The sequence below is a fragment of the Pleurodeles waltl genome, chromosome 12, assembly GCF_031143425.1.
Source record: "Pleurodeles waltl isolate 20211129_DDA chromosome 12, aPleWal1.hap1.20221129, whole genome shotgun sequence".
Lineage (NCBI taxonomy): Eukaryota > Metazoa > Chordata > Amphibia > Caudata > Salamandridae > Pleurodeles > Pleurodeles waltl.
In genome coordinates this window covers 406,564,197-406,577,260 of record NC_090451.1, presented here as the reverse complement: position 1 = coordinate 406,577,260, position 13,064 = coordinate 406,564,197, and positions in this window count along the sequence as shown.

Sequence of the window (13,064 nt, the reverse complement as noted above, 5' to 3'; positions counted from 1 at the left end):
TCACTCGAGACCTGATCATCCACAGGAGAGGACCTATACTGCAAGTGCTGCTGTGAACTCGGTCTGGAAGAGACAATGGCTGCTGCGACTGGGGAAAGGGCCCCTGCCTTCACATCTGAGGAATTGGATAAACTTGTTGATGGGGTCCTCCCCCAGTATGCGCTACTCTACGGTCCTCCAGACCAACAGGTAAGTACACTGGGAGCACGTAGTATGGACTATGCCTGTGTTGAGTGGGGTGGATGTAAGATGGTGGGGAGGGGAGCGAATGAGGAGTGCAACGCACGACAGATGAGAGCATGTGCCACATGGCAAGGTTGGGGAGAGGGGGCCGCGCACATCGACCATGCAGAAAAGTGATGATATTTATTTTTCAACCCTGTACATGTCACATAGGTCAGCGCCCATCAGAAGATCGACATTTGGCGTGCCATCGCCAAGGACGTCCGGGCCCTGGGGGTCCACAACAGACAGGGCACCCACTGCCGCAAGAGGTGGGAGGACATCCGTCGCGGGAGCAGAAAGACCGCAGAGGCTCTGCTGGGGATGGCCTCCCAACGTAGGAGGGGTGCCAGTCGTCAATTGACCCCCCTGATGTCCCGGATCCTGGAGGTGGCCTACCCCGATTTGGATGGGCGCGTGAGGACATCACAGCAGACACAAGGGGGTGAGTATTAGCACATTCCGCTATATTAGCGCACAGTGGAGGCGTCTGGGTGGGGGAGGAGGGCTGTGGCTATCTCTAGGCCAGGGCTGTTTCTGTAGGCTAGGCCCCTCCGTTAGACATGGCCCTGTGCCCCCGCCCCCCACCTCTGTAGGGTGCTAAGTACAGCTATCCATGGCCCGGGCTCACCTATGTGTGCATTTGTCGTCCATAGACTTGTAGGCCAAGTCACTAGCATTGAGTAGTGTACCCAGAGTGCGCGGCGTAGTGCAGGGGGCTTCTGTGTCTGTCCTCTCCGCCAACGGTGCCGCCAATGCATGCACTCAACATGTCTTCCTTTCTTCCCCCCCCCTTTTTTATGGTTTTCCTGTTCATGTGTGCATTAGCATCATCAGGCGGAGGAGAAGTGGCATCGGCGCACGAGGGAGCTGCATCTCACATGGCCCCGGAGGGCCCTGCAACCGACTCCGAGTTAACCAGTGAGACGGAGGGCGAGGGGGGCTCCACAACGGGGACCCGTGGAGACGTCAGCGACACCGACACGTCCTCGGAAGGGAGCTCCCTTGTGGTGGCGGCAACGTCCGTGCCCACCGCAACAACAGGTACAGCCGCCACTCAGCGCACCAGCTCCGCCCTCCCAGCAGCCCCTCAGCTTCCGCCCCGGGCCCGCTCGGCCAGGAAGCCGGCCATCTCCTTCGCCCCTGGCACCTCAGGTCCTGCCCCAGTACCCCTGCTGCCCTCAGTGCGGAGATCATTGACCACCTCCAGACGCTCATTGTTGGGAAGTCTACCCTTTTGAATGCCATCCAGGGGGTAGAAAGGGAGGTGCATCGGAGCAATGCATACCTGGAGGGCATTCATTTGGGTCAGGCTGCCCATCAGCGATCGTTCAATGCTCTGGCCTCAGCACTGACGGCAGCAATTGTCCCTGTGTCTAGCCTCCCTCCTCCAACTTCCTCAACCCAGTCCCACTCCCCTGTTCCTCTGCCTATCCCAGACACACCTACAGACCAGCCTGCACACACATCAACACCCAAGGGCAGCTCATCCAGACATAAGCACCACAGATCACACAAGCATTCACCCAAGCAACATCCACATGCAGACACAGCAACACCCACTGCCTCCACTGTGTCCCCCTCCTCCTCGTCTCCCTCCTCCCTCCCTGTGACGTCCCCACTCACCTGCATGCACACCACCATCAGCCAGTACGTCCATCACCACCACACCCACCAGAACAGTCCGCACACGTGCAGTCACCACCCCCACTGCCATTTACACGTCCCCTGTGTCCTCTTCCAGTGTGTCTGTCACCCCCTCTTCCAAGCCACACAAACGCCGGCAGCCGGCAGCAACCCACCCAACAGTCATCCACCTCACCACAGCCTCCAGCACAAGCACCTGCACCCAAAGACAGCACAATTGACTCTCCTACAACCACATCCTCTTTCTCCACTCCCATACCCACTGCACCTACCCTTCCCATTGCTCCTAAAAAGATGTTCCTCTCCAAAATTAACCTCTTTGCATCACCTGACCCACCCCCTCCATCTCGTAAGAGTCCAAACAGCACCTCAGCCACCACAAGCCCTGCACCTACTAGGACCATCGTTCAGGGCTATTGGAGTCCACCAGCTCCTATGGCAGGAACATCGGCCAGCAGCAAGGGGACAGCCAGCCCACCCCCTTGGAAAAGAACCTGAGACGGCTGCCCCCAAGGACACCACCCTTGCACCGTCACCTGGCCCATCCACAAAGGGAGGCAAGGGCCCCAGAGATTCGGCCAAGGGGGCAAGGGCAGCAGGGCGGACAAGTCTGGCAGCAGGCGAGCTGCCCAGGAGGGCCCCACCAGCCCCATTTGGGGTGTGAGGGAGGACACCCACGGGCCCAGGAGGGCCCCGCAAGCGATAGGTCGGATGGCGACTGAGCGGGAATAACCAGATCTGGTTCCCTAGGAACACAAGACAAGCACCGCTGAACAGGGCCCCGCCGTCTGCACCGCTCCGCTGGGCCCTTCCTGTCAAGCACCGCTCCGCTGGGCCCCGCCGTCTCTGCACCGCTCCGCTGGGCCCTTCCTGTCAAGCACCTCTCCGCTGGGCCCTTCTGTTAAGCACCGCTCCGCTGGGCCCCGCCGTCTCTGCACCGCTCCGCTGGGCCCTTCCTGTCAAGCACCGCTCCGCTGGGCCCCGCCGTTTCTGCACCGCTCCGCTGGGCCCTTCCTGTCAAGCACCGCTCCGCTGGGCCCTTCATCTCAAGCACCGCTCCGCTGGGCCCTTCATCTCAAGCACCGCTCCGCTGGGCCCTTCATCTCAAGCACCGCTGGCCCATTGGCAGGGCCGGATCTGTGTCGGGCAGGGCTTCACGAAGCACTCTGGGCACCATGCCTCCTCCATAACCAGTGGAGTCTGTAATCCACCAGATGGACTGTGGCTTTGCATTCCCTAGGATGGTACAGTGGGCAATCCACCCACTGTAGAGACTTGTGAGACTGTGGCTTTGCACTCCCCAGGATGGTACAGTGGGCAATCCACCCTCTGAAAAGACTTGTGGGACTGTGGCTTTGCACTCCCCAGGATGGTACAGTGGGCAATCCACCCACTGAAAAGACTTGTGGGACTGTGGCTTTGCACTCCCCAGGATGGTACAGTGGGCAATCCACCCACTGTAGAGACTTGAGAGACTGTGGCTTTGCACTCCCCAGGATGGTACAGTGGGCATGGAGGCCCCTTGTGGATCTGGCGTCGTGGACTCATGTGGCTGAGGTGCCCCCCCTTCCCCCTGAGGTGCCTGTGGTTTTATTATCTGATGCCCCAGCAGTGTTCTCTCCAATGGAATCGGGTCTCGTGTGTGGGCTTTGCCCATGTGTTTATGCACATTGGCCCACAAACAATGGCATGTAGCCAATATGTGCCGGGCTTTTGGACTATGTATACATTGTTCATGTTGTGATTTATATGTTTTAAAAATCTCATATTTCACTTAAGTACAAATATGCTTTAATATACTTCTATTTTAATGATCATTTTATTTTGTCTTTGAATTATTCCGGGGGGTTTGGGGGGTGTAAATCTGACTTGGTGCTCTGCATTGGTGTGTGGGGATTTGGGGGGGGGGGTCGCGTATGTGTGTGCCTGTAATCTTTTCTCCTCCCCCCTCCCCTGTGTCGTAGGTGCAGTACTCACAGTTGTCTCCTGCGGCGGCGTTCGTGCTCCTGGTAGAGGAGCAGGTAGACAATCGCTGGTAGGATGTTTAATTCGGGTTCCATGCTGTCCAGATTCCTCGTGGAGTGTATAGAGGTGAGCGTTTTCCTGTTCGTGGTCTGTTTCCGCCGTGTTTTTATCGGCGGGGCTCCCGCCCCGGAAAAGGTGGCAGATTGGTGGGTCGTGATAGGGTGGGCGGTACATTGTCTGCCGCCTGTCTGTTGGCGGTGACCGCCGCGCTGTTTGTTTGCCCCGCCATGGCGGTCGGAGTGTTAAAGTGGCGGGCTGTGTTGGCGGTTCCCGCCAGGGTCAGAATTCCATTTTTTTTACCGCCTGCCTGTTGGCGGGTTGCCCGCCGCTTTAACACCGACCGCCAGGGTCGGAATGACCCCCTATGTTTGATCTGTATCATACACCAGCCCACCTCGCAAAATGGGGATGTGTGTCAGGAACAAACTGTCCAAGATGTGGGATGGATGGTTCAGACATCATACATATGATGGCTACGTGCGGGGAATTAAAGGCCTCAAGGAAAGGTATTCAATCTGTTTTGAAGAAGGTTTTCGGATATGATTTTACTCTCACACCTGAGATCATGGTCTTTGGAACTGATGGCGAAATAGCTGGATCACATAGAGCATTTATTTTTGTAGCCATGGCGGTGTTTCGAATTTGTATATCAACATCATGGTTGGATTTACGACCCCCGCCTTGGCAACAATGGTTGGCTAGGCTGCTGTCTGTATACCATTTGGAGATGGAATTGTATGAACGGAAGGGGAAACAGGCTAGGAGGAAAGGGAAGGCAATATGGGGTCCATTCCAGGCTTGGATACAGGCCCATAATGATCGGGGTCACCCCCTTTTGAACTAATGGGTTTAATCTTTAGATAAGATTGGAGGGGTGGCCAGGTTTTGTATCATGTATGATTTAACTGGGTGATGTTTGGGTGATGTCTTCTCCTTGTCTTTTCCACCCTATGTTCTGTTCCGGAAAAAGTATTGTATTGTATTTTAAGTCTCCAGTGTAAAATGACTCAAGAATATATATGTTATATGTTTCCTTCCAATAATTAAAAAAAAAAAAAAAAAAAAAAAAAAAGGAATTTTGTCCTAGTCCGGGATGACCAGAGAACCACAGTTTTTGTGCCTCTAAGGTCTGTTTTCACTTAAATCTTTGAAATTGCACATCTCTGGTTCTACTGATTAGCTATTTGTCATGTTGGTCTCAAAAATGTATTAACGTGTACTCTATTTGTATAAATTGTAGATTTTTTCCCTTGGTGTGTTTTCACTTTGGTCCTGTTTAAAGTGCTACATAAGTACTTTAGACATTGCCTCTAAGTTAAGCCTGACTTCTTTTGTGTGAAGCCACCGGAGAGTTAAGCACAGGTTGGTTTGAAAATTGCCTGTGTTTCACTCTGACAAGAATTTTGGTTGCTGCTTGAGTAAGGGTTCACACCCCTCAACCAGTAACACAATTTCCTACACACCCCTTCATGTATGTTTGACTTCTGGGGGTATCTTCTCCGACTAGATCAAGCAGCGTAATTATCCTGAAATTGGGGAATACTTAATTATGCTCTTTTTCAAGGTAGGAACTTTTTATGACAAATGTGAACATTTTTCCTAAGTAGAATTAAAGAGAGTTAGAATTAAAGACATTTATCCTTTTTGCCCTGATGAATGCCCCTGACTTGTATTGAAATTAGAGAGAGCAGGAATATGTTGGCTCGACACTGATGAACCATCCATTGAACCCAGTCATCATCTACCCTTTTCTGGTTTTAAATGGACCTGAGATACAAACCAATAAAGATATACCCGTGGTTGTACATCAAGGTATTTTTAACTCATCTGCATCCCTTCTTTATCCTGTGCACTTCTTATAAATAAAAAACTTCTTCTCACTGATGTTGAGTCTTCCCTGATTGTACCATTTTACCAGGGTTGGATGAGGTTGCCAAGGATGAAGCATGCAGCAAAATGTGGATGGATTACTCATCCTGTAAGACTGGCATTTCTAGGTTTATCATTGTTGAGGTGTTATCCTAAGCAGGACTGTACAGCCATTACAAGCAGTTTGAGTTTATGCCTGAATAAAGTATGATAAATATTACCATTGCATCTTTTAGTGGTAGCTAGAGGTCTAGTAATTAGCCATGATCATGGATAGAAAGTGTGGTCCCATATCCACCTCCTCAAAAACTAGCTTCATAAAAGTACAATCTACCCAGTCAAAGGCATTCAAAGTGATTAAGTAGACAAGGAGCACCAGAACTCTTTCCTTTACAACCTTTTTGGCCAGTGGATCAGTTTACAGGTGTTGTGCCTGTCATCCCTTCACAAAACCTATTTGTCTGTGTGGATAATTCCAGGGAGCAGGCCATTTAGTCCACCTGCAAGGCTTTTAGAGTATACAATATAGTTTGGCATCAATGTTTAATAATGCAATTGGGCACAAAAGGCAAACCTTCTAGAATCCTTACCTGGTTTCAATATTACAGTGACAGCAGCTTCCATCATTGAAGGCTTTACTGAGCCACAAGTGACACATATTGAACAAGGGTAAAAGAAAGTTTGAAATTACCTTATTTTATCTGGTTCCACTTGTAAGCTAGTGCATTTTTTTGAGTATTTATTTAATGTGTGAATTGGACAACTTTTCCCTATGAAGGTGTTCAACATGCACACCTATTATATCGTGGGTTTCCTATAGATCAAGTTTATAGTGCAGAAGAGTAAGTTCTGCTCTGTTGGCTATTATGGTTGCCTGTCATCACATGAGTGTCTGCAGAGGGTTCTGTGTATACTGCTGTATTATTGTAGACAACTCAGATTATCTCACCTTGAGTTCTAATGAGCAATGTTTCCATAGGTTTGCCCTAAAGGAAATACATGTTCTTCTCAAAGCTGCTTGAAAAGCATCCCATATAATTGCTGTGGACTTTTCATTGATGTCATTATGATTAAAATATTCACCTATACAGTCACCTATCCCTTTTCTAAAGATATGATCCCATAATAGAGAGGGGAGATGGAGAGCTGGTCAATTACAACTGCACTATCTGCAGGACTAACACGTTTCTAGTCAGGAGATAGCTGACCTGGTGGACATGTGAACAAAGGTATACTTGGGGTCTATGCCAAGATGCCTTCCCCATATATCTTGCAATCCCAGGGATGGCATCATATTGTTACATTTTTTGGGGAAGCCGCCAAAGGGTCAGCAGGGTGTATATTTAGATCTACTGCTACAACAATCTCACTCTTCACAAATCCCACTAATCGTGTAAAACTTTCAATTAGAAATGCATCCTGCCTTTTATTAGGGGTGTACACTGTGGCTAAGGTTCAAAAGTGTTTTCCCATTTCCCTCTCATGAGGATATAACCCTCACTCTTTGTCTTTAATCAGTTCTTCTATCTTGTGGATAAAGGTAGACACACCATTGTGCTTTGTGGATGCTGAAGAATAGAATGTTTTGGGATAAAGTCTATGTTTCTATCTGTAATTATCTTGTCTAATAAAATGAGCTTCTTGGAGTCAAATAGCGGGAGAGGCTCTGATGATAGCCTTCCATATCACCATTCACTTATTAGTGGCATTAAGGCCCATATTTATACTTTTTGACGCAAAACTGCGCCAACGCAGTTTTGCGTCAAAAAAATTAGCGCCGGCTAACGCCATTCTGAAGCGCCATGCGGGCGCCGTATTTATTGAATGACGTTAGCCGGCGTTAGCCGCCGGCGCTGTCTAGTGTGCGTTAAAAAAAACGACGTACACCAGGCAGCGCCGACGTAGGGGGAAAATGGCGTCTGGGCGTCCAGAAATGGTGCAAGTCAGGCTGAGGCAAAAAATTCGCCACAACCCGATTTGCGCCATTTTTTTACGACGCCCATTCCCCATTGAAATGACTCCTGTCTTAGCAAAGACAGGAGTCATGCCCCCTTGCCCAATGGCCATGCCCAGGGCACAAATCAGGCCCCCCTATGCCACAAAAAAAAAAAAAAATACTTACCTGGACTTACCTTAATGTCCCTGGGGTGGGTCCCTCCATCCTTGGGTGTCCTCCTGCGGTGGGCAAGGGTGGCAGGGGGTGTCCCTGGGGGCTTGGGAGGGCACCTCTGGGCTCATTCTGAGCCCACAGGTCCCTTAACGCTGCCCTGACCCAGGCGCTAAAATCCGGCGCAAATGCAGGTTTTTTAGTCCCGCCCACTCCCGGGCTTCATTTTTGCCCGGGAGTATAAATACGACGCATATGCATCGCAGTCATTTTTTAAGACGGGAACGCCTACCTTGCATATCATTAACGCAAGGAAGGTGTTCACGCAAAAAAATGACGCTAACTCCATGAACTTTGGCGCTAGACGCGTCTAACGCCAAAGTATAAATATGGAGTTAGTTTTGCGTCGAATTTGCGTTAAAAAAAACGACGCAAATTCGGCGCAAACGGAGTATAAATATGCCCCTTAGGACTTTCACATTGTAAGACATGATTACAGCCATCAGTAGAGGTGAAAAAAATAAGCATCAATGGGAAGGATCATACAAGTTGGCAAACACAGAGTCATGTCACCTTGGTTGAGACCTTTCGGATTTAGAAGGAGGAACAGTGCCATCTCAATGGGGAATGTGCTCCACTAAGTCCAGCTGGACACATTTAACATTAAGGAGCATTGATATTTACAAACTATACAACATATATCAAATACTAGTAGTAAACAATTAAGGCCCTCATGATGACATTGGCTTTAAATCCGCCTTACCGCTGCGGTGATGACCACCAACATACCGCCGCGGTGGCGAATATCCGTTCGCCATATTATAAAACACACACCAATCCGACAGAATACAGCCACATACACAATCCGCCAGCCCAAAGATCAGTGATAAAGTGGCGGTCCCAACATCCATACCGTTACGCCAACAAAACAATGCTCACCTCATTATGACCCACAAATCACCACAGCAGACATTCAATGGCAGTAAACCATTGGCGGTACATACAGCCGCGCTCAGAATGGACACCTGCATACAAAACAACACTACTTTGGCCAATACTAAAAACACACACCTGACACTCATACACACACCACACCCACCCACCCACGGCACCATAAAACACACACCCACAGTACCCACAACCCTTTACAAACAACAATTACTGCCAGGAGATTGACACAAACAGCACAGAGACAACTAGACACACACACCCCTTACACCCATAAATCACTCACGCACCCCACATCACACACCCCACTACATTACTCAACACACTCTCACCAACACACTCCACACAACACCCATGTCCCCACAAAGACACCCCTGTTTCACTGATGAGGAGTTAAGGGTCATAGTGGAGGAAATTGTCAGGGTAGAGCCACAGCTGTTTGGAACACAGGTACAGCATATATCCATTGCAAGGAAGATGGAGCTATGGCGGAGAATCGTGGACAGGGTGAACGCCATGGGACAGCACCCAAGAACAAGGGATGACATCAGGAAGAGGTGGAACGACTACGGGGGAAGGTACGTTCCATAGCAGCAAGGCACCAGCTCACCATACAGAGGACTGGAGGTTGACCCCCATCTCCTCCCCCACAGCTTACAGCATGAGAGGAGCAGGTACTGGCATTACTGCATCTTGAGGGACTTGCTGGAGTAGCCGGAGGACTGGACACTGGTAAGTCAACATTTACAACTCATCACCCCCATACCTGCATGCCATCTCACACCCTCACCCTCGCTCCCATCACTTCACTCCATCCCACACACTGCACCTACACATATGACTAACCACAATGCCAAGCCCTGCATGCCATACCGATGCATGGACTGCTCTCACAGCCCTGCATGGACACCCATCACCAAAGCATGCACAGCATAGGGGAACTAACAATAACCCAATACATCACCATACACAAGCAAAAAGTGGCAGGGCAACAGCAACAATATAGGGGAAGACAGGGATGTACAATATGTCACAGACATGAAGCATAACTCATCACCTACATCACCACAGGTACACCAGCCAATGTCAGTGGAGAGGGGGTGCCATGACTATCCAGTCCCCCAACAGAAGATGCCCCCAGTGATGATAGTAACTCTGTACTTCAGGATCTGGATGACCTACCTTGCCCATCAGGGACAACTGGACAGCCGGACATCCAAGCCCACTCACAGTCCACCACAGACCCTCCCCCATTAGTATCCAACACCACAGCACCCACCCAGCATACCCACACCTCTGTCCCCAGGACACATCAATCAGCAGTGTGCCCACCTGTACAGGGACCCCACGTCGCAGCTCATACCCAAGACAGTCAGGGACCTGGGGTCAGTGGCAATGGGCACACCATTCAGGGGACGGAGGCACAGGCCAACACGGACACTGGGAGGACCGCTGTGCACCAGGGGGAGGACAGGACCAGGTAATTGACTCTCCAGGAGGCACTCCCGAGATCCTGGGAGCCTACCAACATTCCCAGGACACGATTAGCTAGATCCTTGACAACGTGCAGGAGAACATGCAGCTGCAGGAGGGACAGTATCAGGGGATCAGGGGGGACTTGCAGGCCAATACACTACCCTGATTCCATAGCAGGGGTGCTGGCAGACATGGCCAACATCATGAAGGAGGCAACAGCACAGCAGCAGGCACCTATCACTAGCCAGTCCATTGACCAGCTGCAGATAGTGGGCAGGAGGCCCTGCCACAGGACCCACAGGCCACAAGCACCCCTCCCCCTGCAGAAGGTGAACTATCCCGCAAACGTTCCCTGCGAACCAGACAGAAGTCAGAGACATTTGCCAAGACCACCGCCAGGAAACGAGACTCTCCTGATTGTCCCCCTTGTGTTCCACCCTGTCATCTTTTCTACTTTGAGCTGCCTTTGCTCCCCTTCCAATGGCACCTTGGACACTGGACCTGTGCTACAAATAGACTGGAACAATACCCTGGGCCTTTCTCCATCATCACCCTATTCCATTGCACTGTTCTCTCAGTTTCATAGCACTACAATAAACACCCTTGAACACAACTTGACTACTAGTATTTTATGTTTTGAAAATGTGCATTTATGGAAAAAGTCACATCTTGTGCAAATGATCTAAACACTATGAGAGCATAGAAATAAAGACCTATAGCTGTCTGTAGTCAGCACATCAATACACAATTGTTATATCACCAACATCTGTAAAATGACAAGCCATAGGTGACAGTAAGTTGAGATGCAAAGGAAGTTAATGCCATCATGCTACGGCCACACAGAATACACCAATAGTCGTAGGAATGGTCAGTTGCACTGTCTCACCTGTGTGTCATTAGAACTATTGACGGATAACTGATGTTCTGTTGTCCTCATCCTCAGCCTCTTCATCCTCACTTTCCTCAGGGTCTACTGCTCCCACAGGGGCATCTCCAGTCTCTTCTTCTTGCAGAAAGGGTACATGCCATCTGAGGTCCAGGTTGTGCAACATGCAGCATGCCACTACTATCTGGCAGACCTTCCCGGGTGAGTAGCACAAGGATTCACCTGTCAGATGGAGGCACCTGAACCTGGCCTTTAGGAGGCCGAAGGTCCTCTCAATGATCCTCCTGGTTCACCCATGTGCCTCATTATAGCATTCCTCTGCCCCTGTCCTGGAATTCCTCACAGGGGCCAGCAGCCACTATAGGTTTGGGCAGCCAGAGTCATCTGCACGTATTGAGGGATAACACTTAGCCTCACACAATGCTATGGGGATGACACCTGAAGGCATACACTAACATACAGTAGGTGGGGACCAAGGCTCACCTATTAGCCACACCCTGTGCCTCTGTAGTTGGGCCATCACATTTGGGATGCTGCTATTCCTCAGAACAAAGGCATCATGCCCTGACCCAGGATACTTAGCATTGACGTCGGAGATGTACTGGTCCAACAGGCAGACCATTTGCACATTCAGTGAGTGGAAACTCTTCCAATTCCTGAACAACTGTTCATTCTGGCGGGGGTGGACAAACACAATATGTGTCCCATCAATCGCCCCAATAATTTTGGGGATATGTCCCATTGCATATAATCCGGCCTTCACAGTGGCCAAATCTTCCACCTGGGGGGAAGAAGTGTAGCTGCACACGTATTTTACTAGGCAGACAAGACTCTTGCCAGCACGATTGAGAACATTGGCTGTGACATTCCTGCTGCCAAGCCCACTGTCACTTGGAAAGAACCAGTTCCCAGGAAATGTAGCAATGATAGCACTTGCACAAGAGGGGGGATCCCAGTTGGATGACAGATAGCAGATATCGGGTCAGGCTCCAATTGGGCACACACCTCAGTTATTGTGGCCCTGTCCAGTCTATAGGTGAGGATAACGTGCCTGTCCTCCAGTGTAGCCAAGTTCACAAGGGGTCTGTACATTGGGGGTGTGTCTCCACCTCCTATTTATCCACAGCAGTAGGTATCTAAGGGTCACCAGAGTGACTAGGCTGTCACAATTTGAACAATGGAACCAAAACTTCAGTGTACATAGTACATGTATGTTATGGGACAGTGTATGGTGAGGTATGTGCTAATCTAGTCTGTGACACAGTTAATGTTGAGATAACCCTTGTCCTCCCCCATGAAATGGCAACCGCCTGTCCTGTATGTAGGGACAGGTGGAAATGAGGTAATTCCACCGACATTGGGCGTTGTGGCGGAAAGCGGTCTTGCACCACTGTGCAATTCCTCATTGGATATTATGGGTCTCTATGGAGTACAGTGACCAATGGAGATCTGCACCGGCAGTGACGGTGTACACCGCAGCGGACGTGACTGCCATTTTCTATCTGATTTCTCACTTGTTTCCTGACCTTCAACAGGAGAAAACCTACACTGTGCTTGCTGCTGTGACCTGTGTCAGAAGCCTACCATGGCCCGTGTGACTGGCGTAAGGGCCCTTGCCTTCACTTCGGAGGAGTTGGAGCGACTGGTGGAAGGGGTCCTACCCCAGTACGGACTGCTGTATGGGCCTACAGACCAACAGGTGAGTACACCTTGGGCACGATGCATGTGGGAGGATGCATGGAGATGTGTCTGCAAGCATTGTGTCATTGGGGGGCAGAAATGTCTTGTGGTGGTGTACATGGTGTGCGCCGGGCAATGTGTGTGCCAATGGTGATAGAAATAGGATTGGTGGGCCATATGTGTGACAGGCTGGATTGTTTGGTT